Source organism: Elephas maximus, chromosome 7, assembly GCF_024166365.1.
Source record: "Elephas maximus indicus isolate mEleMax1 chromosome 7, mEleMax1 primary haplotype, whole genome shotgun sequence".
Classification (NCBI taxonomy): Eukaryota; Metazoa; Chordata; class Mammalia; order Proboscidea; family Elephantidae; genus Elephas; species Elephas maximus.
Genome location: NC_064825.1, coordinates 46,179,289 through 46,204,585, shown reverse-complemented (window position 1 = coordinate 46,204,585; position 25,297 = coordinate 46,179,289). Strand labels below are relative to the sequence as shown.

The 25,297-nt window shown below is 50.7% G+C and overlaps 1 protein-coding gene across 5 annotated transcripts in view; it reads right to left on the bottom strand.

The window, feature by feature from the left end:
- The window catches only part of THAP12 (THAP domain containing 12), a 110,770-nt gene that overhangs the window by 38,721 nt on the left and 46,752 nt on the right, over positions 1-25,297 (bottom strand). The gene's annotated exons all lie outside the window — the stretch shown is intronic.

Genomic DNA, 25,297 nt, shown 5'->3' with positions numbered 1-25,297 from the left:
CATTGCTGCAGGATGAAGTTCAAACTCCTTAACCTGACTTTCAAGGTCCTCCCCAACCTGGCCCTGTTGACCTTTCATTTCTCTCCAGTTCCTCTAGCCCTGAGTGACCCGATGTGCTCAGTTATACACACGCTACTGCTACTATTAATAATGATAATAACTAACACTCACTGGGTGCTTAATCACTGCCGTCTAGTCGATTCCGACTCGTAGCGACCCCATAACTAACACTTACTGGGTGCTTACTCCCCCATATATTATGTGTTACATATAATTAAGTTGGCTATATTAACTCAATTAATTTTTACAAGATTGTTGTGTTATTGAGTGCCATTTAGTTGATTCTGACTCATAGTGACCCCATGTAACAGAATAGGACTGCCCCACAGGGTTTCCTAGGCTGTAATCTTTATGAAAGCAAACCATCAGGTCTTTCTCACACAGAGTCACTGGGTGGGCTCAAACCAACAGCCTCTTGGTTAGCAGCCAAGTGCTTAGCCATTGTACCACCAGGGCTCTCCTTATGAGGTAGGTACCAAAATTAACCCAGGTTACAGATGAGGTCATTGAGGCACAGAGAGAAGTAACTTCCCAAAGGCCACACAACTAAGAAGTAGTAGAGCTGGGATTCAAACTTGTGAAGTCTGGCTCCAGAGGCCAAAAATGACCATTCTTGGCACATACTATGCATTCATTCCTGAGGCATCAATGGAGCTTGGCGGACACAGGAAATGTGGGTTTCCTCCGTTCTGGATATCTGAAATCCAAAATGCAAATATACTCCTCAAACTCTGGGCACCTACTAGTATTCCCATTTTCACATGAGGTGGCCGGGACTCTGAAAGGTGAAGGAGGCAAGAAGCCTGGGGTTCACAGGACAGAAGAAAAGGACCCCAGGGGCCCTGCAAGTTCCCTGATAGTAAACTGCTCTCCTGGCTTGGGCATCTGGAGCTGCCCAATGGCCTGTGATATCATCCTTTACCTTAAATGCACTGGGGGAGGATGCTGTTTCCCAGGACATGCTCTCTAGACCATCCATACCACGGTTTCCCAGGTGCTTGCAAAAATGCAGGTTTTTGGGCCCCATTCCTGATCTGCATCAGAACCTCTGGGGCTTGGGCCCAAAGTCTGAGAAGAAATGCTAGGCTAGCTGAAACTCTGCCCAGGTGTGAGAATCCAGTCAAACTCAGAATCAAGGAACCTTGGGCGAGTCATTGAATTTCTCTGGGCTCTGTTCATCTGTAATGTGGGAATGGTAAAACTGAATCCTAGGATGGCTGGGAGAGTAAGTGAAATAAAGTGTGTGCGACTGGCACTGTGAACAGGCTAGACTCAGTGGGTTACAAGTAGAAGAACAACCTTTTTCCCTACAGTATCCCAAACCTGCCCTGTTGGGTCCCCCTACCCCCAACCCCACCAAAAAGGGACCTAGGGTTGATCCCGGCCTTCCTGCTCTGTCTTAGGTATTAAGGGACAGTCTCATTTTCAGGTGCTGACAGGTCCACACCATCTGACCTCAGTGTGTCAATCCCTTACACAATTCAAAGTTCCTCTCCACCACCCCACCACCCAGGCCTGTTCCCAGCTTTAATCACTTCCTCCATTTCCCCACCTCCTTCTTCCACTTCTCTAGGCCATCCTCTGCCTACTAAACAGCTCTGGGGTGGGGCAGGGTGGGAGATGAGATAAAAAAAGACAACAGGACCTTACCCAGGGCTGCTGGGGTCTAGCATGTGGGGGTCCTCTTGGGGCAGAAATGTCCAAACGCAGCTTTCTCTCTTTGGGGTGTATTATGGGTTTTTCAGTGACCCCCACCTTGCTGAGACCCTCCAACCTGCAATTCCTGGCCATGGGTGATGCTTGCTTCTTCAGCTGATACCTCCAACTTTCCATCAATCCCACACAGAAGCTTTCTGCTGGGGTCACCTGACACTGGTAGGCAGCAGGCCCCCTGGACTGGTCCTTTCTAAATAATTTGATTCCTACTACATTCTACAGTGTCCACTTGGGCCACAGAAAATGTGTTTCTTTGCCTGACAAACTCCAGCAGGGTCCCTGCAACCTCCTCTCCTCTCCCTCCAGCCTCAAAACTTCAGACAGTGTTTAGGACTTTCCACAGGGCGGCCACAGTCCTTGCTCACCGAACCTCCCCTTCCATCTCTTGCCTTGTCTCATAACTGCTCGGGAAGGGGGTGAAGGTCACAGAACTGATTTGGGGCCATCCCTTTTTCCAGTCCTGGATAGATGTCTTTTAGAATGTGGGGTGCTGGCCATGTGTGGTGTACAATTTGGGGCCTCAGCACCCAACACAAAGAAGGTGTCCATAAAGAATACCAGACCCTTCTCTTCCTCAAGCAAGGAGAAGTGGGGCTTCAGGGGAGGAAAAGAAAGAGCAGACACCAGGGCTACACAAAGCATCAGGCAGAGCGGGGAGCCTCCGCAGGCTCCCGGAGATGGACGTAAAACCAGGGATTGGGAGGGATTCGTTTTTAATTAAAAAGCAATCGAGGTCCAGATATAAAGTATCATGACACTAATGGTCCAGGAAATCTGGAACCTTAAATCACAACGATTTCTCCCCAGAGGGCAGCCCTGGGACCCCAGGATTAGATAGCAGGTTTGGGCGTTCCAAGGCAGGAAATGCTGAAGGTGAGTGCAGATTCCTCCCTGCTAAAGCACTCAGATGAACAGCCGAGTCAGCGCTCAGAGACCGCTGAAACCAGTTTGGCACCATCATTACACAAACGGGGAAACTGAGGCCCAGAGAGCAGTGGGAGCTACCCAGGGTCCTCAAAGAGCAGGGACAAAGCCAGAACGAGAACCTGAGCTAAAGGCCCTGTCCCTGTGCCTGCCTGGTGTTGAGAGCCCTGGATGGAATACTTTTCCACAATCCCCTGCCAGGGTCCTCAAGTGGGGTCTTGGGGAAAAGGACTCTACTGGGGTCACTGAGCTCAGAGGGTGAAGTTTCTGCAGGGTTGTTGGGTGGTGGTGGACAAGACTAACCTGAAGGCCTTGCAGATAGGGTGAACCAGCTGTCCCCACTGGGGCAGGGGCCACCTGCACTCATGCTACCCAGTGTGGTCGTCACTATCTTCCCGTGCCGCCTTTCATCAGGGACTCGCTGAGTGACTTTAGGAAGCCTTGCCAACCTCCCTGCACTCCAGCCTCAGTTTCACCATCTGTATGATGAAGAGGTTGAACAAGATCTCTGTAGAGTCCCCTCCAGTGCTGACAACCTGTGATTCTATGAGTCTATCAGCCTGCCGTACCATCCCACAAACAGGGATGTTGTGAAGGCAGAAGGTGACCAGCAGAGCAGCAAAATGATGAGTGGGGAGACAGGAAGTATTTTGGGCTCCCAAGGAAAAACTGCAACACCACCCCTGGTCACCAAGATCCCTCTGTGCCCCCTAATTCTCTGGATTTCCTTCCTCAAGACTGGCCCGAGCCAAAAGTCAGACACCTCACTCATTCAAGCCATAGGGATTTATCACTTCTCTGGAATGCTCTGTGTTTCTTCTATATACCTTGAGACATCTAAGAAAAGCTAGCCAGAGTGGGTGGGTCTCCCTGCTGCAGCTGACTGAAGGCAGGCTGCCAAACAACCACTGATCTCTCTGGCCACATCAATAATGACATTGTGAGGAAATTCAGGGAGATGATTTTCTCAGTCTACTCCGTACTGGCTAGATTCCCAGAGGAGGTGACCAAGGAGGTGGCAGTTCTGGGGAGAATGTTGAGAACCTGGACAGGAGCAAACTCAGGGGACAAGGGTGCTAGTTCCAAAGCTTTGCAAGGCTGTGTTGGGACAGAGGGCCAGATACCTTTAGTGAAATTATAGGTCGGAGAGCTGGAAGACCTGAGAGATTTCTGGTCCAAGCCTCCTCACCATAATCTCCCTGAAAGGTAATACTCCTCCTCAAGGGGAGCCCTGGTCGTACAAAGGTTAAGTGCTAGGCTGCTAACTGTAAAAGCTCGCGGCTCAAACCCAGTGGCTCTGCGGGAGGAAGATCTGGTGACATGCTCCTGTAAAGATTACAGCCTAGAAAACCCTATGGGGCAGATCTACTCTGTCACATAGGGTCGCTATGAGTAGAAATCGATTTGATGGCACCAACAGTCCTGTTCACACACCTCCTGTGACAGGAAGCTTACTCCCCAGCGGTCGGCTGCTTCCCCAGTAAGAATACTTTGGCTAATGGAAAGTTCTCTTTATGTGGGATGCCCTCACTGGTTCCATCTGGATTGACCTCTGCCAGACACTGGGCTGGGTACTTTTATCTAGCTTCTTTCTTTTAATTCTTACAACTCTGAGAATTATATTGCCATTTTTTTTTTAAAAAATCTGAGGCTCAGACAAGTCAAAGGACTTCCACAAGTTTCCATAGCTAGTAAAAGCAGAACTGGGATTACAACCTTACGTGTGTCTGGCTCCAAATCTGTATACACCAGAAAGCATTCGCCTCTTTCTTGCTTTCTGCCTTTGGCCACACAGAACTTCTTGTCCTTCTCCAAACTCAGAATGTTCTCTCATGAGTCACTGCCTTTGCATAAGTGCTCTTTCTGCCTGGAATATCCTCCCTCCTTCCCCCCCCCCCCCCCCCGTGTCCATTTGAAAGCATCTGTTCTCAGGGTTATGTCTTTTGTCATCACTATTTTACATACAGAGTACCTGGGTGGTATGAATGGCTAATGTGCTTGGCTGCTACAAAAGACTGGTGGTCTGAGAGGTACCTTGGAAGAAAGGCCTGGAGATACCCGTCTGAAAAAATCAGCCACTGAAAACCCTGTGGAGTACAACTCTACTCTGATACACATAGGGTCACCATGAGTCAGAGTCAACTTGAAGGTGACTATTTTATATACCCCCCCAGCCTCTAGACTATTGTCTGACACATAGTAGGCACTCTGTGTTTGTTTAATGAATACGTGACGGCATCAATAATTCCAGTCCACAACTCAGTTTTCACCCACTTTGGAAAGTCTTCCCTGACTCCTGCCTCCAGTGTGAGTGACCTGGTTCTGGGCTCCTGTGGCCATACTCCTTGCTCCGCCCACCCCACTCCCAAACACACACACCCACCAGCTGGCCCCCTGGCATCTGTTGAGGCCCCAGCATTTGCCACATAGCACTCTCAGGGGCTGTTTACCTGTGAGTCTCCCCCAATCAGCATCCAGCTCCCCAAGGGCCAGGCTTCCCAGCCAGCAGGCCAGCGCCAGTACAGAGGAGGGGCTCGGGAAAGGAGTGCGGAATTCAGTGGAGCATGAGGCCCCGATGAAACCTAAAGACGACTTTGTCTAATCCTCTATTGTTACAGAAGAGGAAACTGAGGCCCAGAGAAGGCAAAGCTGGGAGGACCGGCATCCAAGCTGCCAGCCCCCATCCCTTTAGATGCCCTGGTGGGGAATAACAGGACCAAAGATAGGAAAAGGAGGAGGTCAACAGGACGAACCGGGAGCCTGAGCTGGCCCAGGGCTGCCCCTCAAGTCAGCCATCCCTGTGGGAGACCTCGCAGGCTTGCCTCTGGGGTGCTGGAGGAGTGAGCCGAGGGTCAGGGGGAGTTCCTCGGGCTCCCATCTCCCCACAGCTGGCCAGGAGAAAGGCCCCCGGCGGGTGCTGAGTGTGAGGCGAAAGGGTGGCTCAGGTTCACAGGCAGCCTGCAGCAGACGCCAGTCCTCAGCTTCCGCCATAAATTTACAACCCCAAAAAAGCCCTGCATCCTCCAGGAGGAGGGAGGGAAGATTTCTTGAGGTTGGTCCCATCGCCCTTTACAGAGCCAACGATTTATTGCAAAGTCTGAGTGAAACAAAGTGATTCTTCCACACTGCGGGGAGAGGTCTCCTGGCCCTGGGGAAACAGGACCTCCCCAGGGTGCCCTTAGAACTGGCTTGTCAACCTCTTACCCTCCCCCCACCCGCACCTCCATCCATTCTCCACACAGTGGCTGGAAAGCTCTGACCAGGCCATTTTCCGCTCCCACATTTCTTAGGATGAAGTTCAAGCTCCTTGGTCTGGACTCAAATAACAGGGGGTTGGTAAGGGGACGGAGGTGGACTCCTTACCCTCTGGCCTGTGGCAGGGGTTGGGGGGGCTCTCTGGGGCTCAGAGCCAGGCAGAAGCTCCCAGTCCTGCAGGTGGCAGCCAGGACCCCATGCTGGAATGTCCTCAGCAGAAGTGCAAGTGGGGTCAGACACCCTGAGCTCTCAATAAGTATGTGCGGAATGAGTCCTGGGAGAAAGCTAAGAGAAAAGCTCAGGCCCCGGGAAAATCCCCGACAGCTAATGCACTGGGACTTCAGTTGTCCCGCCTCTGCCATCTTTACTTTCATGGCTCTCAGAAGCCAAAATCAACATGGCCCCTAGCTGGGGGGAAAGACTTCCACATCAGAAACTGCTGGAATCCCCGAGGATCAGATGCAGGAGGGGCTATGGGGGTCCCTGACACTCGGCCTTCCTTTTTGCAAAATGGGAAAGGGAAACCTAGGGACAGGAAGTAACTTGTCTCAGGTCCGAGGCAGAGCTGAGTCATGGAACAGGTCCCTGGTTCTTCCTCCAATGCAGCCCTATGCAGCTCAGTAGTCAAGGCCCGCTCGAGAGACCGTGACAGATTCACCACACTAGAGATGCAAGCGACATTTAAGGTTATCTACCCTCCCTGATGCAACCTCTGTGCCAGGCCCTGCCTTGGCTCAGAGGCCATGGGGGTGATCGGAACTGCCCCTGCCCTCCAGAAGTTCATTTCCTGGGAAGACAGACCCTGAGGGAGACCATAACATTCAGAGTGTAAGGTGTAGGGACAGGAAAAAGTTTGACCTTCTCTAGGGAAAGTAGGTGAAAAGAACATTCTGGGCAGAGAAAGAGCCGGTGCAAAGTCCCAGAGGGGAAACAGCAGAGCACACCGTCAGTGGACTGCAGGTGGATGCAGTGCACCCAGTGTAGGTGGGCGTCGGGGTGGGGTGGAAGGAAGAGAGTCAGGAGATGAAGCAGGAGAGGCCGGCAGGGGCTGGGTAAGGAGCCATGTTAAGGAGGTAGGCTTGATCCTGAGTCTGGGAAGGGTTCAAGAGAGTCCTTTACACAGCAAGTCGTTGGCAGGGCCGAGCTCGTGGCCCGGGCGCCCAGCTCTCACATCCCCCACTCTCCACAAAAAGTTACATATCCGGTTGCCTGGGGATAGTGAGGAACTGAGTCCTGAACTGCCCTAAACGATCCCTTCAAGATCCCTAGAGCAGGGCCTTGGGAATCTTGTTCCTAAGCCAGGCCTGGCAGTCCTCATCTTCTCTAGCCAGGAACAAGTTTCCTGAAGTCTTTATTTAATTAGGGTCTTTTTCTCGCAACCTACACCTCAGACTGAAAACAAAAACCAAACCAAACAAAACAACAATCATGGCGTCTCCCTCTTGGGCTCCAGGACTGGTTTTCCCACCAGGGGCAGGAACGGCCCCCACTTGGATCTCCCCACTGCCATTGGCTATTCCAGGACTTCCAGTGTGGGTTAAGCCCAGAGGTCAAGGTGTCACGGGCAGGCCTGCCCCCACCACTGGTCGAGGAAGGGCCCAGAGCTTAGAGTCCATATAGATTAATTTAATTGGGCCCTATTATCACTTTGCTCCAAGCCTGCAAGTCTAATCTAGCGCTGAAGTAATTCATTGGGTGTGAAGTGTCCTGGAGCCAAGACTTCCCTCTGCTCACGGAACAAAGCTCTCCTTGCTTGGCCCAGGCCCCAGGGCCACTGCAGCCCTGCTGGCGGAGGGGCTGCGTGGGGAGCGGGTGAGCAGGAGAGGCCTTAAAATAACTCTTTGCCTTGGTTGCATCCCCTGACTTTCCCAGAATGAGGCTCTGGCTCTTGTCCCCCACCCCCAGTACAGACACACTCAGCTACACACTCACACGTGGGGTAACACTCAATTGCCCACAGACCTAAAAGATGGCTGAAGAGGCCCCCCATGAGACCTGGGTCAGCCCCGAATTACTATGAGATTTTGGACAATTCTTTTGTTCTTTCTGTGCCTCAGTTTCCCTTCCTGCAGAATTTCCTGGCTTTTCACTTTAGTAGCAGTGCGACCTTAAGAAAAGTTATTAAACTTCTCTGAAACTCAGTTTCCTCATCTTCGAAACAGAGAATTCAATAAAGTCTATCTCATAGGGTTACTGGGAGAATTGAATGAGCTAATATATGTAAATTGCTTAGAACTGTGTGTGGCATACAGTAAGCATTCAATAAATGTCCTCTCACAATTATTGTGAGACTCAGGTGGGATGGGGGCAGGGAGTTCTCTGTGAAACTGTAACCGCTGAGGCCAGGGTACCTATTGTAGTTGTAAATCCAGAAAAGTGGGAGACAGCGAGGTATGGTGTGGTTCCCACGGAAGCTTTGTTCCAGGGTTAGGGCACCTGAGGGAATCGGGAGCTGAGAGAATGCAAGTTGCCCAGCATGGTGTTGTTATGATTAGATTTGCATAATTTATGGTGCAATTATTCATACTCTGAGTGCCAAGCTCATTAAGCAATCAGGCAGCATGAACAGAACCCACTGAATTGAGCCCCAACCTGAGGGGGAAAATCGTTCTTGGGGCCCCCTGGGGGCTTGGCCTGAGGGCAGAGGAAGGACACTTATGCATGAATGCCTGCACACCACACACCCACAGGAGGGCCCAGGCACCCCGGCAGGGGCATAGGTGGTAAGGGAGTTGGGGAGGTTGAGGATTTATTGGTTTGCCTGCCTCTTCCCTTCCCCACCCTAAAAAACCAGCCAACATTGTAGGGTCCCTCCTGGGCTCCAGTGCTCCAAACCCCGACTCTGTGCTAACCCTGCCATCTGATCCACAAGACATCATGAAAGACAGAGTTTGTTAGCATTACCCCTAGTATTAATACCCATTTAACAGGTGGGAAAGTTGAGGTTTAACAGGTCCAATGAAATCTCTGCTCAACAAGCACAAAAGCCAAACCAAAGTCTCCTACTAGCTAATATTTGCTCCCTAATTTGCTCCCTCTTTCGGGGATGTAGTTAGGAAAATCTAGAGAGCCCTGGGCTGGGAGTTAGATGACCTGGATGAGTCCCTCCACTCTCCCCATTTCATGCAGTTTGTGACCACCAACTCACAAACCCCAATGTGCGGCTTGGCATTCACTAGGTGAGCATGAGATAAATGGTATCCGAACTCAGCATCAGAGACCCCAAACCAGGAAAACACTCATGTGGGTCCTTACAGATCCTAACCTCTGGTAAGCCTTCATCTTCTGCTCTAACCCTAACTATCCACATGTGGAGTTATAATCTCCGCATGGGACAGGTGGGGCAGAAGGAAATCAGGCCCCCATCCTTGTTACGCAAGGTGGAAACCTCTTTGTTCTGTAGCCAGTTGGCCAAGGTGGGCAAGGGCTCTACTCCCCTTTTATTCTCTTCCCTTGCATCCCCCCCGCCACCGGAAGTGGACTGAGGGATATCGATTGTTGCTGATGTCAGATAGATCCTGGCTGAAAGCAGAGAATACCAGAAAGATGTTTACCTGTGTTTTATTGACTACACTAAGGCATTCGACTGCATGAATCATAACAAATTATGGATACCATTGTGAAGAAAGGGAATTCCCGAACACTTCATTGTGCTCATGCAGAATCTGTACATAGACTAAGAGGCAGTTGTCCCAACAGAACAAGGGGATGCTGCGTGGTTTAAGGTCAGAAAAGATGTGCATAATTTGTCAGGGACGTGTCCTTTCGCCATACTTATTCAACCTGTATGCTGAACAAATAATCTGAGAAGCTGGACTCAGTGAAGAAGAGTGTGGAATGAGGATTAGAGGAAGACTCGTTAACAACCTGCGATTTGCAGATGACACAACCTTGCTTGCTGAAAGTGAAGAGGACTTGAAGTACTTACTGATGAAGATCAAAGACTACAGCCTTCAGTATGGATTGCACCTCAACATAAAGGAAACAAAAATCCTCGTAACTGGACCAATAAGCCACATCATGATAAACGGAGAAAAGATTGAAGTTGTCAAGAATTTCATTTTGCTTGGATCCACAATCAACACCCACGGAAACAGCAGTCACGAAATCAAATGATGCATTGCATCGGGCAAATCTGCTGCAAAAGACCTCTTTAAAGTGTTAAAAAGCAAAGATGTCACTTTAAGTACTAAGGTGCACCTGACCCAAGACATGGTATCTTCAGTCGCCTCATATGCATGCGAAAGCTGAACAATGAATAAGGAAGACCAAAGAATTGATGCCTTTGAATTATGGTGTTGGCAAAGAATATTGAATATACCATGGACTACCAAAAGAACCAACAAATTTGTCTTGGAAGAAGTACAGCCAGAATGCTCCTTAGAATCGAGGATGGCGAAACTTCATCTCACATACTTGGGACATTATCAGGTCCCTGGAGAAGGATATTTTGCAGAGGGTCAGCAAAAAAGCAGAAGACCCTCAATGAGATGAATCGACACAGTGGCTGCAACAATGGGCTTAAGCCAGAAATGATTGCGAGGGTGGCGCAAGACCGGGTAGCATTTCATTCTGTTGTACATCGGGTCACTATGAGTCGGAACCAACTCAACAGCACGTACCAACAACAACTCTGGCTCACCTCTCTCCTTAAACATATCACTTACATCATGCAGTACCCAGGCCTCTTGAGGATACGGGGAGCCAGGGTCACCACCAGGGGCCAAGTAAGGAGGCTTTGAGGCTGGGAAACATCAATAGCGGCCCTGAGAGCACCCCCACCCATGCTGTGTCCCACACGCAGCTTCTGCAATGCCCTTTCAGCTATTCTTAATGCCTTCCCAAACACCATGTGAGGCCACCAGGCACCTGCCCTTCCAATCCCTCTACCCATCATTTAATTATTTGAAGTACCCCTCAGGCGCTCCATGTTCAACTGTCTCCATGCTTCCCCAAAGGTAAAGCAGGTATCGCTATGAGTTGGAATCAACTCAACGACACACAACAACAGCAACAACAAGGGGAAACAGGAAGTTTGGCATGGACAGACAAGGTCGGGCTGAGAAGCCAAGTGATCACAGGCGAGGTGGCTCTCTTAACTGCTCTGAACCTCAGCTTCCCCACACATCATACACCTCACATGTGCTGTGATACGGCTTCTGGATCCCTCTTCAGAAGAGAGGTGCTGGGAGTGCATCAAAGACAACTCAGCTGTCAACCCTTTTGGGGGATTACTTTGCTGAAGGAAACTGCCTTGCCCAAGATCACACCCTCTTCTAGGGGTAACTTTAATCCAATGACTGACCACCTCGGAGGAGGGAGGGCCCAGCCCCCTCAACCCAAATTGGGACAAGTCTGAAGGCTCTAGTTCCAGGGCTGCCGATGAGGTCAGCTGAGACCTTTATTGAGACTGTGTCACAGACTGGCTTCTCCGTTTACCCAGTCCTGCTTCCTCCCCTTCCCTTCTGCCCGGCTGATGCCCACAGTGTTCCTGATAATTGACCTGCAGGCAAACCTCCTTTCTCAGAGCCTGCTTCTCAGGGAAGCCAACCTGTGACAGAGGCTGTGTGAGAAGTAACAAATTCTTGTCCTAATTTGGAATGCTGTTTACTTGGTGGCTCTTTGTTTAGTTTGGGAAGGCTCTTTGTTTGGGAAGGGCCATGCTCATTTTTGTTCGTCATCATATTTCTATGCTTCATACAGAGTAGGTACTCAATAAATATGAGCAGAAGGAAGTGGAGAAGTTAGGATGGTCTTAAGGGAGGGAGGAAGGCAGCAGAGAGTACATGGGTGAACCTAACTCGATTTATGAGATCAAGAAGGCAGTTCCAAGAAAGTGATGTTTAACATATACCAGAGACTCTATCAGCCTGAGACCAGAAGAACTAGATGGTGCTCAGCTACCACCAATGAACCGCCTGACAGAGAACACAACCGAGAGTGTCTGATGGAGCAGGAGAAAAGTGGGGTGCAGAACTAAACTTTCGTAAAAAGACCAGACTTAATGGTCTGAGTGAGACTGGGAGGACCCAGGAAGACACAGCCCCCGGACTCTCTGTTAGCCAGGAACTGAAACCATTCCTGAAGCCAACTCCTCAGACAAAAATTAAACTGGACTATAAGACATAAAATGATACTCACGAAGAGAGTGCTTCTTAGCTCAAGTAGATACAGGAGACTAAATGGGCAGCTCTCGTCTGGAGGCAAGATGAGAAGGCATAAAGGTGCAGGAGCTGGTTGAATGGACATGGGAATTCTGGGGTGGAAAGGAGGAGTGCCCTGTCGCATTATAGGGAGAGAAGCTAGGGTCACATAACAATGTATGTATAAATTTTTGTATGAGAAACTAACTTGAACTGTAAACTTTCACTTAAAGCACAATATAAATAAATAAACATTCTGAAGGATAAAAGTGATGTTTAAACTGAGAACTGATAGAAGGAAAAAAATTGGCCAGCAGCAGATGTGAGGAGGTAGGTGTCAACAGGGAGGAAAGACATGTTCTTCCAGGTAAGGACTAGCGCCTGCAGAGGCACCAGGGTGGGAACTGGAGGAAGTGAGCGAAGGCCATTGAGTAAAGGGCAGAGGGGCACAAGATAAGCCTGGAGAGGTGGACGTGGCTGGACTCCAACCCACAGAACATGGCTTTAGCCTAAGAGAAGCAGGGAGCCTGGAAGCTTTTTAAGCAGGAAGAGGTATGGTCAGGTTTGCGTTTTGGAAAGATATCCCAGCTGCCAGGTGGCGGATGGGTAAGAGGAGCACGTCTGGGCAACAGTCAACAGTCATGACCCTGGTGAGGCTGTGATTCTGATGAAGGCAGTGGTGGTGCAAATGGCTAACATGTTTGGCTTCTAACCCAAAGGTTGGAGGTTCAAGTCCACCCAGAGGTACCTCGGAAGAAAGACCTGGCATTCTACTACCAAACATCAGCCACTGAAGACCGTATGGAGCACAGTTCTACTCTGACACACATGGGGTCACCATGAGTCAGAATCAACTGCATGGCAACTGGTTTTTTGTTTTGTTTTGTTTTTTAGTAATGATGGAAATGGAGAAAATCGGAAATGTCAGAACTTTATTTGGAAGTTGTATCCCCAAATTTACTGCTTGCTATTTGGATGACAGGGGTGAGAAGAAGAGAGACCAATCTGGGAAGATGCCTAGGTTTTGGGTAAGCCCCTGGAGTGATGGCAGAGCCATTTACCAACCTGGGGGAAACTGGAAGAGAGAAGCAGGGGCAGGTGGGCTTGGGCAGATCAAGTGTTCCAGCTGGGGCGCCTATGGGACATCCAAGGAGGAAAATTCAGGCATCTGTGAAATATAAGAATCTGGACCTGAGAAGAAATGTCTGGGTTGGGGACAGAGATGTAGGGACAGCTTGGAGATGAACTGTGAGTCCCAGAAGGCAGGGACTCAGTGGGAGTGGGCTCTGCAATCCCACCATGGCCTGTGCCTGGGACAGAGCCCATGGTGGGTAAGCATTCGCTGGCTGGCTGGTTGGCTGGCTGGCTAGCTGGATGGATGGGTAGATGGACGGACAGACAGACAGATGGGTGAATAGATGGATGAATGGATAGAAAGATGAACAGGCAGACAGATAGATCTGTTTTCTCCCTACAGGACCCCAAGCTCCTTAAGGCCCAGGCCTCAAAAGTGACTGAGACGTAGGATTCTACTGTAGCCACCACCACCACTGTGAGGCTGATGGAGAGAGGGTGAGGAGGACACAGGAAGCACAGGGATAGTCCCCTCGTTTTACAGACACGGAGCTGATGCCCACAGACGGGCAAAGCCAGTATCCCCTTTATCTCCACAGGCACCTTCAGAAACAGCTACCTCCCTGAATCAGATAAAAGAGCTGAGGCCCAGAGGAGATCACCCACTTCCCCAAATCCACACCTTCAGGCAGCACTAAAAAAACAAAAAACCAAACCCGTTGCCGTCGAGTCAATTCCGACTCATAGCAACCCTAAAGGATAGATCAGAACTGCCCCATAGAGTTTCCAAGGAACACCTCGTGGATTTGAACTGCTGCGCTTTTGGTTAGCAGCTCTAACACTTAACCACTACACAACCAGAGTTTCCCAGGCAGCACTAGGGGGTTAAAATAAACCAGTTTGGAGTTTATGATTTGATTTCAGGTTCATAGCTGGGACATCAGTCATTGAGTGCTCAGTGGGTCCCACTTCCCTCAGTAGCCAAAAGAGGATGGAGAGGCTGGCCTCCAGGGTGTGGGGAGGCTGACCAGGGAGTGGGGCAGCGCTTGGTAACCTGCAGAGGGTTGCCAATTCTCTCCGACCTGGTGGGTGGATTGCAGGGCCCTGCCCTGCCTCTACCCTGGCCCCCAGCAAGCTGTTGATGTCAGTGGGTCTGCTGGCCAACAAGCTTGCTCGGGGCAGAGATCTGAGCTGAGATGGAGAATTTCTGAGATGAGGCCATGTGAAGCAGCGTGGGGCTAAAGCAACTCGACAAGCCAGGGATAGAGCTGGCGCCTTTCCTCATGCTCCCTGGATGGGGTTCAACACCAAGGTGACAGAACAGTGAGGCAGTTTCATGCTAAGAGTCTGCCTTTGTGGACTCAGCCCTAGCCTTCATGTCCCAGTGTACACATGGGTATTTGAAACCCAGCGTCACCCAGCCAGGTGGTGGCAGAACTGAGGCCCAAGGCTTATGGATTGGCAGATAGTGATATGTCCCCTGCCTTGTGTTGAAACCCTGGTGGTGTAGTGGTTAAGTGCTGCGGCTGCTAGCCAAAGGGTTGGCAGTTTGAGTCCGCCAGGTGCTCCTTGGAAACTCTATAGAGCAGTTCTACTCCACCCTATAGGGTCGCGATGAGTCGGAATCGACTTGATGGCGCTGGGTTTGGTTTTTTTTTTTGGTTTTGTGTTGCTTGTTCCATTCATTCATTCATTTTCAGCCTTCCTTCCTGGCCCTATCATGGAAGCTGGAGACTCAGAGAGCAATCAGATAAGCCCCTACCCTCAAGGAACTCCTGGTCTGAGGGGGAAACAACGGCATAATGACAACATGGAAATAGTGTGACAACTCCCAAGGACTGGGGGAGCCCAGATCGGGGCCCAAACCAGGCTCAGGTGATGGGAGGCTTCCTGGAGGAGATTGAATCTGTAGAAGAAGAGGGCTCCCAGGGGTGTATTGCCAGAAAGCAGGGAACACAGGGCTATGAGAGCCAGGAGGGAGGAGCAAGGCACAGGAGCCCACAGCCTGAGTGTGGAGAGGCCCTTCCCAAAATGACTTGGATGGGGTGGGTGTTGGGGGGGGGTGGAATCTCACTGTTCATTTGGCCCTCTTTCAAGTCCTGGGTTCTCTTCTGCCTTCTTGGACTTGCTTATCTCTCAATGGTGGGAGATGAGACAGAGGAGATGATACCCCAGCAAGTCGTGAGATGCAAGTGTGACTCTGTCCTCAGGTCCCTGAGGCACAACTCTCCAGCCTCAGCAGCTATCCCTCTTCACGGAGAGTGTGATGTCCAAGAGGGCCCAGGGCGAATACCACTAAGGGCAGGCCATCTCGTCCACCGCCCAGGCCTTGAAAACTAATTTGTTCCTTCACTCATTCCTTGAACAAATATTTATGGAGCTCCTAAAACCCAAACCAAACCCATGGCTGTCGAGTCAATTCCAACTCACAGTAACCTATAGTACAGAGTAGAATTGCCCCACATGGTTTCCAAGCTGTAAATCTTTACGGAGCAAATTGTCACATTAGCTGGTGGGTTTAAACCAGGGACTTTTTGGTTAGCGGCCAAGTATTTTAACCATTGCGCCACCAGGGCTCCCATTGAGCCCCTACCTGTTGCCTTCAAGTTGATTCCGACTCATAGAGACCCTATGGGACAGAGTAGAACTGCCCCATAGCGTTTCCAAGGAGTGGCTGGAAGATTCGAATTACCAACCTTTTGGTTAGCAGCCAAGCTCTTAACCATTTTGCCACCAGGGCCCCATTGAGCCCCTACTACATGCTAATGAAAATAGTTATTCCCACAAGTTACATTCGTTGTCAGAAACAAAAATTAACACATATAGTCTTTTTCTAGACATGAATGGGGACAGCTTGGAAAAAGCAGTAAATTTGGATTCAGAAAGATGACATTCAAATCCTGGCACCATCACTTAGTGGCTTGGCAATTTGGGGTCTCAGGTGGTAAACAGGGATGACAATACTTAAACCTCATGGAGGGACTCTGAGGAGTGGTGGAGCAAGGCATTTACACAAAGCACCAGCGGAGGCCCAGGAAGTGTTCATCCGGCTCCCTCTGGCCAGCAGGGCCAGCACCCTCAACACGCCCTTCTCTGGGAAGGGAGTGGATGTTTCAAGGATGAGGCAGAGCCTGAGGAAGAGCCAGGAAGCCAAGAGGAGCAGCTTTGGGTCATGTTAAGACTCGCCTGATTTCCCCACTTGGGGTGGGATGATGCTTTACCCCTCATGTCCCCTGAGGCAGGTGGTGGCACTGACCCAGAGGCTGATCTGACTTTTCCCACCAGGAAAGCAGTAGGAACCTCTCCCTGCAACCCAGAGCTGGGGAGCAATGACCAGAGGCCCCGCCATCCAGACCCAAGTGGTTCGAAGAGGTGCCCCACCCCTAAGATTGATGACCCTGAGGAAGAGTGACTTTCTGGAAGAATCAGGGAGAAGCCCTGACCAGGACCCCATGGGAGTCCCCAGGAAGAAGCCTCCCAGAGAGAGGATGATCTCATCAACCAGTGTGACGCCAGCGGATAGGCGCGAGGATGGGCAGGCGGGCGATGGGCAGGCAGGCATCAGCTGAGTTGGGCGTTGCCACCATGCAGACACCCCTCTCCTTACCAGCAACTCCTTATAACGTCTTGCCCAAACCCCACCCCCCACCCCCAAGCAGGATGGCCGCAGCTAGATGGAGAGGGTAGACTAAAGGATTTAGACCAGGAAGACCTTCTGAATCCTCCCTCACAGGGGGCAAGGGTTAAGGTGGCACTGCCCAGACACAGGGGGCTGGACCAAATGACCACCAAACGGTTCGCCAAAAGGATCTGAGCTGGGAAGAGAAGGAGAGAATGTGCTTCAAGTCATTACCAAATCAGACTGGAAATCTGGAGGCCTGGATTGTGGGCCTGGCTTGTTGGGAGAGCCGGGCAGGTGCAGTCCTTCTCTCTGAGCCTCAGTTTCTCCTTCAGATAATGAAGGGCCTGGGTTTAAGGCACTGAGGGCCCTTTTATCTCTGACTTCTGTGTCCCTTAGGGACTCCAGGCTATAATTTGCCTTATTGGTGTACAGGGAGAGGCAGAGCCCAGGCCAAGGTTATGCAGCAAGTTGAGGACACCCCCATCATTTATACTGTGACCCAGAAGACTGAGACACTCTGCCAGCCCCTCACTTTGCCCATCCCCACCCCTGAGTTTCTGTGCAGCAAATATTTGCAGTTCGTGACCACGTCCTGCCTGCCTGTCTTCTGTGGGCAGCCCTGCTGCTGTACCTGTTGCTTCCCGGCATCCAGCCTGCTGACCACAGGGCTCCTTGGAAAGACTGGGTATTTTGACCTGGCCTGATCCCAGACTGTCCACCTGGCTGGGTCTTGGCTCTCCCTGGATCACCACAGCAGCCTTCTCTCTAGCCTCCTATCACTGGGCCCTGCCTCATGGCTGCTACACAGATACTTCTGGTCCTTGGGTCGCCCATGTCCCTGCCTGACTCAGAAAGTTGAGAGCTCCCCATGCTCAAGACAGGGGAGGAACCTCATTTTTTTTTTTAATAAATTTTTTATTGTAATTTAGATGAAAGTTTACAGAACAAACTAGTTTCTCATTAAACAGTCAGTACACATGATGTTCTATAATATTCATTAACAACCCCATGACATGTCAATACTCTCCCTTTTCAACCTTGGGGAACCTCACTTTTTGAGGTCCCTCTGGCCCAGACACAGAGTGGCCTCCTCATACCCCATACTGGCCATATTCAGGCCTCTGGGAGATGTGGCTTCTGCTACCCTGTTCACCTGGCAAGGCCCCACATAGCGAGTCCTTTCAGCTGCAGCTTGATGCCTTGCTGAGCCAGGCAGCCTGCTGAGTTACATTCCACTTGCTGGCTGTGTGTCCTCAGGCAAGTCACCTCTCCTAGCTGTACTTTACCCTCCTCTTCCGCAAGATGAGTGTGATGGTTAAGGTTGTGTGTCAGCTTGGCTGGGCCATGATTCTCAGCAGTTTGACAGTTATGATGTTTGGCAGTCATACGATGTTGTGATCCCTTCCAAGATGAGATTTGATATAGTGTGATCACCTCCATGACGGGATCTGCTGTGAGTAGCCAATCAGTTGAACGGGAGTTTCCTTGGGTGTGTGGCCTGCATCAAATATAAGTGGACTTTCTGGCAAGGTTTAGGGGCTTTTGTTCACTCTGGATCTTGCAGCTGCCTCCTGTTTGTCTGACCTCTGGTTCTTGGGACTTGAGCTAGCAGCTTACCTGCAATCTTGCCTGACAATCTTGGGATTCAATGATCTTTGCAGCCTGTGAGCAAGAGCCCTGCTCTTTGACCTGCTGATCTTGGGTTCGCCAGCCCCTGCAGCTACATGAATCAGGAGAAGCCTCTATCCTGACCTACGGACTTGGGATGTTCCAGCCTCTACAACTGTGTGAGATATTTCCTTGATATAAATGTCTCTCTATATGTATTTATACGCTTTACTGGTTTTGCTTCTCTCGAGAAGCCAGGCTAAGACAATGGGGATAAGGATTCCAATCTCAGACCTCATCAGGCTGCTGTGAGAATTGGAAAGGGCTATGCATGACTATATCCAGCACAATGCTTGACCCCAGTAGGGCTGAGCTGCTTTTGCCCATGCTCCAGAGCGTAACCATTGTTCAGTCATTCATCCAAAAACGCTGTTCTGAGCTGTGGGTCAAGCCTTGTGCCAATTCACTTGCGCCACATAGTGAATTGGGTGTCCTGCTCTGAGGCAGTCTGTGATTCAGAAGAGCAGATGGGTGTGGGAAGGTCAGTCACACAGTGTGGTCACAGCCATGGAGCCCAGGAGGATCACCTAAGCCCCACATCCTGGAGGCCTCGTCTTAAAGGACAAATAGGATTTGACAGTAGGTCAGGGAAGGAAGGATCAGCCTGAGCAAAGGCTATCAGGGGTCTGGAAGCCCAGAGCCGACATGAATGGCTGAGGCCTGGAAGAGGGAAGAGGACCTTGTTCATGTCCATAGGCCCTCCACTGCCAGGGTAAGGAGTCTGGGGGTAGTGGGGGGACATGAAAGGATTTCAGCAGTGGGGGAGGGTCACAGTCAGATTTGTGTGAGAGAAAAATCTCTGGGCTGGGTGGGTGATGGATGGGGTGGGGAGAGATACAGGCAAGCATGAAAAAGACCCACAGTGCAGGGACCTGTGGAGGCTGGGGCAACAGTCTGAGCCAGGCAGAGAAGAAGGACTGAGTGGGGAAGGGTCAGCAGGGACAGTCAGGAGGAGGGGACAGTCAGGAGGAGGCAAGTTGCCAAGGGATTTAGGAGAGAGGGACAGGAAGACCACCCACACCTGGAACACAGGGACCACTCCTGAGCCATTAACCTACTCTGTGTCACAGGCAAGTTCCTCCTTTTCTGAGCTTTAGTTTTCCGACATCTGAGATATGGACACAGCACCCACCCCCCCAACCCACCCCGACACACATTCTTTGGCTCTGTAAAGCAAGTGGCCTTCTTTGCTTCTGGGGGACAGGAAGCACAGCCCACCCCACCCAATCCCAGGGCCCTTCCCTGAGCCTCATCACCAGAGATAGGGACCAAGAGCCAGGGCCAAGCAGGACAAGAGGTTTCACCCTCCCAGGTGAGGGACAGGTGGCCGCACCCAGGAGGCTGGATGCACAGAGCTGCAGCGCCATCTACTGTCCACCTGAAAAGAGGTCACCAGTCCCAGGAGCCTAATTCAGACCAGGAATTTGGTCCCAGTGGATTAAAGCATAGCAAATAGTTCCTACTGGGTCCACTGCCCCAGTCCCCCATCCTGGACCTCTCTAGGTAACTCACTGGACACAAGCTGTTTCTTTCTCTAATGGGTTTTGAGCACATCACTCCCTTGCTCAGAAACGTTTCATGGCTCCTCACTGCCCTCAGATTCTGTGCACGCCTCTTAGCCTGGCATTCAAGGCTTTTCTGGTCCTGGCCCCTGCTGACCTCTGCAGTCTCATTTTCAATATTTCCTATACAGCCCCCTAAACACTCGATAATTTCCCTATCCTCGTGGTTTCGCGTATGCTCTTGCCTCTGCTTAAAATACCTTTCCCTGCCTTCTTGGTCTAGAAAACTCCTACACAGCCATCAAAGGCAAGGGCAAATGTCACCTCCTCCATGAAGCCTTCCTTAACGTACCTTTCTCCCCAAGTTCACCACTAAGCACAGAGCCTGTCCTACAGTAGGGGTTCAATCCCATCTGTCTTTGGGTCCTCACAGTCCCCATACTGCCCTTTATCACTGCATAGGCCAGGAATGTTTCTGTGCCTCAGACTCTAAGTTCCTTTGGGGAAGGGACTGTGTGACCCATTGCTGCCCAGCATAGGATCTGACATCAAATTAAACATCATGTATTAAGCATCTAATATGTGCTGGCCATTGGACTAGATGCTTTCTCATTCTTGACCTCATTACAGTGACTCAGTTTACCTGTGTCAAACCCAGAAGCCTTTACCACTTTGCTCCTGCTTTTCCTGTCACTCAAGATGTCCTGTCATTAGTCTGGTGCATGACCATGGGTGGCTCACCTGACTCTCACCTGGGCAAACAGTGGGTGCAGTGACACCACTGTTACGGCCCCTCCATCTGGGACCAACCCAAACTCTATGGCTCTGCCCATTGTCTCATCGCTTCAGTCCCAAGACACCTGCCCCCCATGCCCTCATTCCTGCTGCAGCTGCTCCAAGCCAGGCCCCTACCAGTTTGTCCTCTTGGATTGGCATCTCTGGGCTGGTCTTCCAGGGTTCTCTGCCTCCCAGGCCCAATCTCACCAGAATCCAAGCCCCACAGGAGTACCCGCCCCAGGTCTGGTCTCTGGAGGTCTGTGGGAGGACAATACTCTCACTTCCTTGTCAGGGTGGCCCCAGGGGGAAGCCAGACTCTTAGGCTGGGAAGGAAAACATCATGGCAGCCCAGGAATATAACTGCTATCCCACAGTATTCTCGGCTTTCTGGAAGCCATAGAGCTCCACTGGGAAACTGGATGTTGAGGGGCATCAGTGGGAACCTTAGGGACCATCCCGTCTATGACCTTGCTCAGATGGGAGAACCTGAGGTTCACTGAGGGACCCTGACTTGTCTGAAGTCATATAGGAAGTTAACCTCAAGAGTGCAGGCCTCCCAATCCCCAACCTGTCTATTATTCCACTTTCTATTATTATTATTCTATTTTCTATTAGTACCCTGTTACTTCTAATCCAAAAGCCCTAGGGAAGAAGTTCCAAGTAACACTTGAGAGGCCCTTGTTTGGTTTCTGGGCTGACCAACTCTAGCGGAAGAAAAAGCTCACTCACTGAGCATCTACCAAGTGCTAGGCATTTAACCCTCATAGAACCCTTCAAGGGAGGAATCATTATCCCCATTTCACAGATGAGAAGAGTAAGGCTCAGAGTGAATGAACGAATTACTTTCCCAGGTGACAAAGCAAGTCTGCAGTAGAACTGGAATTCTAATGTGATCTTAACCTCTATGCCAGGATCCAGGTGGTTGAAGTCTGATGCATAAGAATTAATTCCAGAACAACACAAGACAGCAAATAACCAAATACAAGCTTGACATGCTGAGGTCCATGAAAGAGCAGAGAAGACTTCCTGAAAGTGGAGTGGTGGGGCATTGAGTGAAGCCATGGAAGAAAGATCCAAGTTGGATAGGGAAGGAGGATTTTTCAAGCAGGAGAGATTATATGAGGAGCCACCATCCTCCCCCTTGCTTCCTACTTGAGAAAGGCCCTGCCACACACCCAGCTGGCTAAGCTGGTCACCTGGGCATTGCCCTCTTCCTGACCCAAAATTCAGTTTATCATCACTGATTCCTACACATTCCACCTCAGGAATTCTCTTTAGTTCATGCCCACTGCTGCCCCCTCTTCACTCCATACTTTACTTCTGTCCATTCCCATTGCCACTACATTGGCCAAGGCACCATGATCTCCGTATACAGGTCTCTCACCCAAGTCCCTGTTGATGTTGTTGGGTGTCGTTGATTCCACCTCATAGCGACCCCATGTGAAATAAGAGAACTGCTCCACAGGGTTTTCTTGGCTGTAATCTTTACAGAAGCAGATCCCCAGGACTTCATACCACAGAGCAGCTGAGTGAGTTGAAACCCCCAACCTTTCCCCTAGCAGCCAAGCACTTAACTGTTGCGCCACCAGGGCTCCTCGCTACCCCTCTAGTCCACCTTTCATACCAAGCTAGAGTGGTCTTTCTTAAACAAATAATCAGGCCGAGGCACACTTCCTCCTCAGAACCCTTCAGGGCCTGCCTCCACCCTTTCAGCGTGGCTAACAAGGCCCTGCTTGGACTGGCCTCTGCCAACCTCTCCAGCTTCATCTCCTGACACTCCACCTTCAACTCAATATCCAGTGACATGCAATATTCCTAATTTCCCCAAATGTTTTCTTGGCCTTTGCATATTCTGGTCCCTCCGTCCATTATATCCCTTCATCATCTTTCAGAGAGAGCTGAGCTTAAATGTCTGCAGAAAGCCTGCCCTGGGCCCTGGGTCGAGCGAAGCGTCTTCCCCCGCTCACACCGCGGGTCCGCGTCCGCCTCCTCCCGCCTACGCCCCCTCCCTCCGCCCCCTCCCCCGGCCCCCGCCCCCGGAGCGCCCCTCCCCCTGGGGGGGGTCCGACGCCCAGCTCCCGGGGCCCGCGCATGCGCCCCTCGGGCGAGGGGGCAGGAGGGGCAGAGGGGCGCTGAGCGGCGTCCAGACTCCTCTCTGCAGAGTTCCGCCCGGGGGAAGGTGGTCTCGAGCCAGAAGACCCGCTGGAAAGCCCGTTTCCGCCCCCTCCGGGCCCGAGGAATATTTATGGGCTGTTGGAGGGCCCGGCGGGCGGGAAGCGCCGCGCACTCAGGTACCCCGCGGTCCACGGCGGGGGGCCGGCGCGTGCGGACAGCGGCCCGGAGCCCCCAACCTCAGCGCCAGGCCGCAGCCGATTAGGAATTGACTGCAGCCCGGAAGCGAAGAGCCCCCAGCTGTTTGCTTCTACCCGGGGGTGGGCGGATGGAGGCGGGAAGGAGCCTGGGGAGGGAGGGAGGGAGGCAGGTGTGGAGCTCGTCAGCCTTATGGGGGCCGGCAGCCTGAGGCGCTTTTCTCTTGGAGCCTCGCGTGACCCGCCCCACTGTACGGGCGGGAAACTGAGGCAGACCATCCGAAGGCCAGAGGTAAGAAGGGCGGTGCTGACCCCAGGGCTCTGCCCACCGCACCATCCGGCACCACTGTTGGTGGCCAAGGGCGGCTCACTATTAAGAATCACAGGAGTGGGACAATCACCGGTGACAATTAAAATGCAGATTCCGGGGCCCTGTCTCCCAGAGATTGGGTAGGTCAGAGGTGGAACCCAGTAATCTTTTTAAAACAAGCATGCAGCCTACATGCCGCACGTTATGGAACACTGGCGAAGAGATATTTTGGAGTTGGAAGGCTCCTCTCAGCTGATGGCCTGGATAAAGCAGGGATGGGCAGGATGCGGCGGAAGCAGAGAGCCCTGGTCTTGGCACTGAAAGAGTGGAATCCTGAAGCCAACACTTAAACTCGCTGAGTAACCAGGAGCCAGTGATTAGCCTCTCTGTATCTTTATTTTTCTTTTGCATAAAAGGGAGATAACATTCAGCTCACAGGATTCTGTAATATCAAGGAGATGTGTGTAAAGTCCTTGGCAAATTTCACCACTACCGTCATTATCAAAATAGATTCACACCAAGACATCAGAATTTCAGAACGCTGGGAACAAACAAGATCACAAAAGCTTCCAGACAGAAGAAAAAGTGAGGGGCTTCATACAAAGAGTCAAGAATCGGAATGGCTTTGGATTTCTCGATGGCAAGATGGAAACTGGAAGACAATGGCAAAATGCCTTCAAAATTCTGAGGGAAATTATTTCCATCCCAGAATTCTGTGCCCAGCCAAATGGTTATCCAGGGTGAAGACAGAATACATTTCAATCATGTTTAAGATCTTTTACATGCTTTCTCAGGAAGCTACTGGAGCATGTGCCTCAGCAAAAATGAGTGAAATAAACCAAGAAAGAGGAAAACATGGGGCCCAAAGAATAGGAGATGCAACAAAGGAGAGGGGCAAGGAGTCCCCAGGCCAGTGGTTGTGCCATAGCAACCATGCAGACTGGAACAGGATGGAAGACTCGGAGAGATTGCTTCAGGAAGATGAAATTGGTAGAGTATCCTGTGCATGTCCACATATTGAGAGGAGATTTACGCAGCTGAAATTGTTACGGGGGAAAGGAAAAGTAATCATAGAATATTACATGGCTCAGTTGTCAACCGCATTTACATGGCATAATAATGCAAATAGTGAATACTGTTCAATCAAACTTGTGATGTAATTTTACTGGAAGGAATGGGGGACAGAAAATATAAGTGTGGCTGTGGCGAGAGCGAGGAAAAAGAGAGAATACCTAAAACTGAAAAATCCAAGAAGTAGAGACATAAGCAAACAATTTGGAGTTGAAAGCAGTTGCCTCTGTGAAGTGGAAATGGTGTGTGTGTGTGCGTGCGTGTGCACGCACGTGCATTGAGGGGGAGCTGCTGTTTTCCATTAAAGCCTGTAGACTTTCTAAAATAGCCGCAAAGATGGACTCAAACCTGCTGGCAATTGTGAGGATGATGCAGGCCTGGGCAGTGTTGCATTCTGTTGGGCGTAAGGTCACCATGCGTCAGAGTTGACTCAACAGCAGCTCTCTAATTATCTGTCTAGGATTTCTAAACTATGCCTATGTACAACTAAATTAAAAAAAAAATTGAGTGACAAAAAGCCCCCACACCCCGGCCACTAGTGGCAGGAAGGCATTTTGTTGTTGTTTGTTTTTCAGTAATTTATATTTGTTGCTGTTGAAAATATACACAGCAAAACATAAACCAGTTGAACAGTTTCTACAAGTACATGTAGTGACACTGATTACATTCTTGGAATTATGCACCCGTTCCCACCCTCCATTTCTGAATTGTACCTCCCCCATTAACACAAACTTACTGCTCCATAAGTTTCCTGTCTAACCTTTTGAGTTGCTATTGTCAATTTGATTCCATATAGATAGTTCTTTAAAGAGCTCAATGTTCAAGGCAAACATTCTTTACTAATTAAGCTAAACTATTGCTTTTTT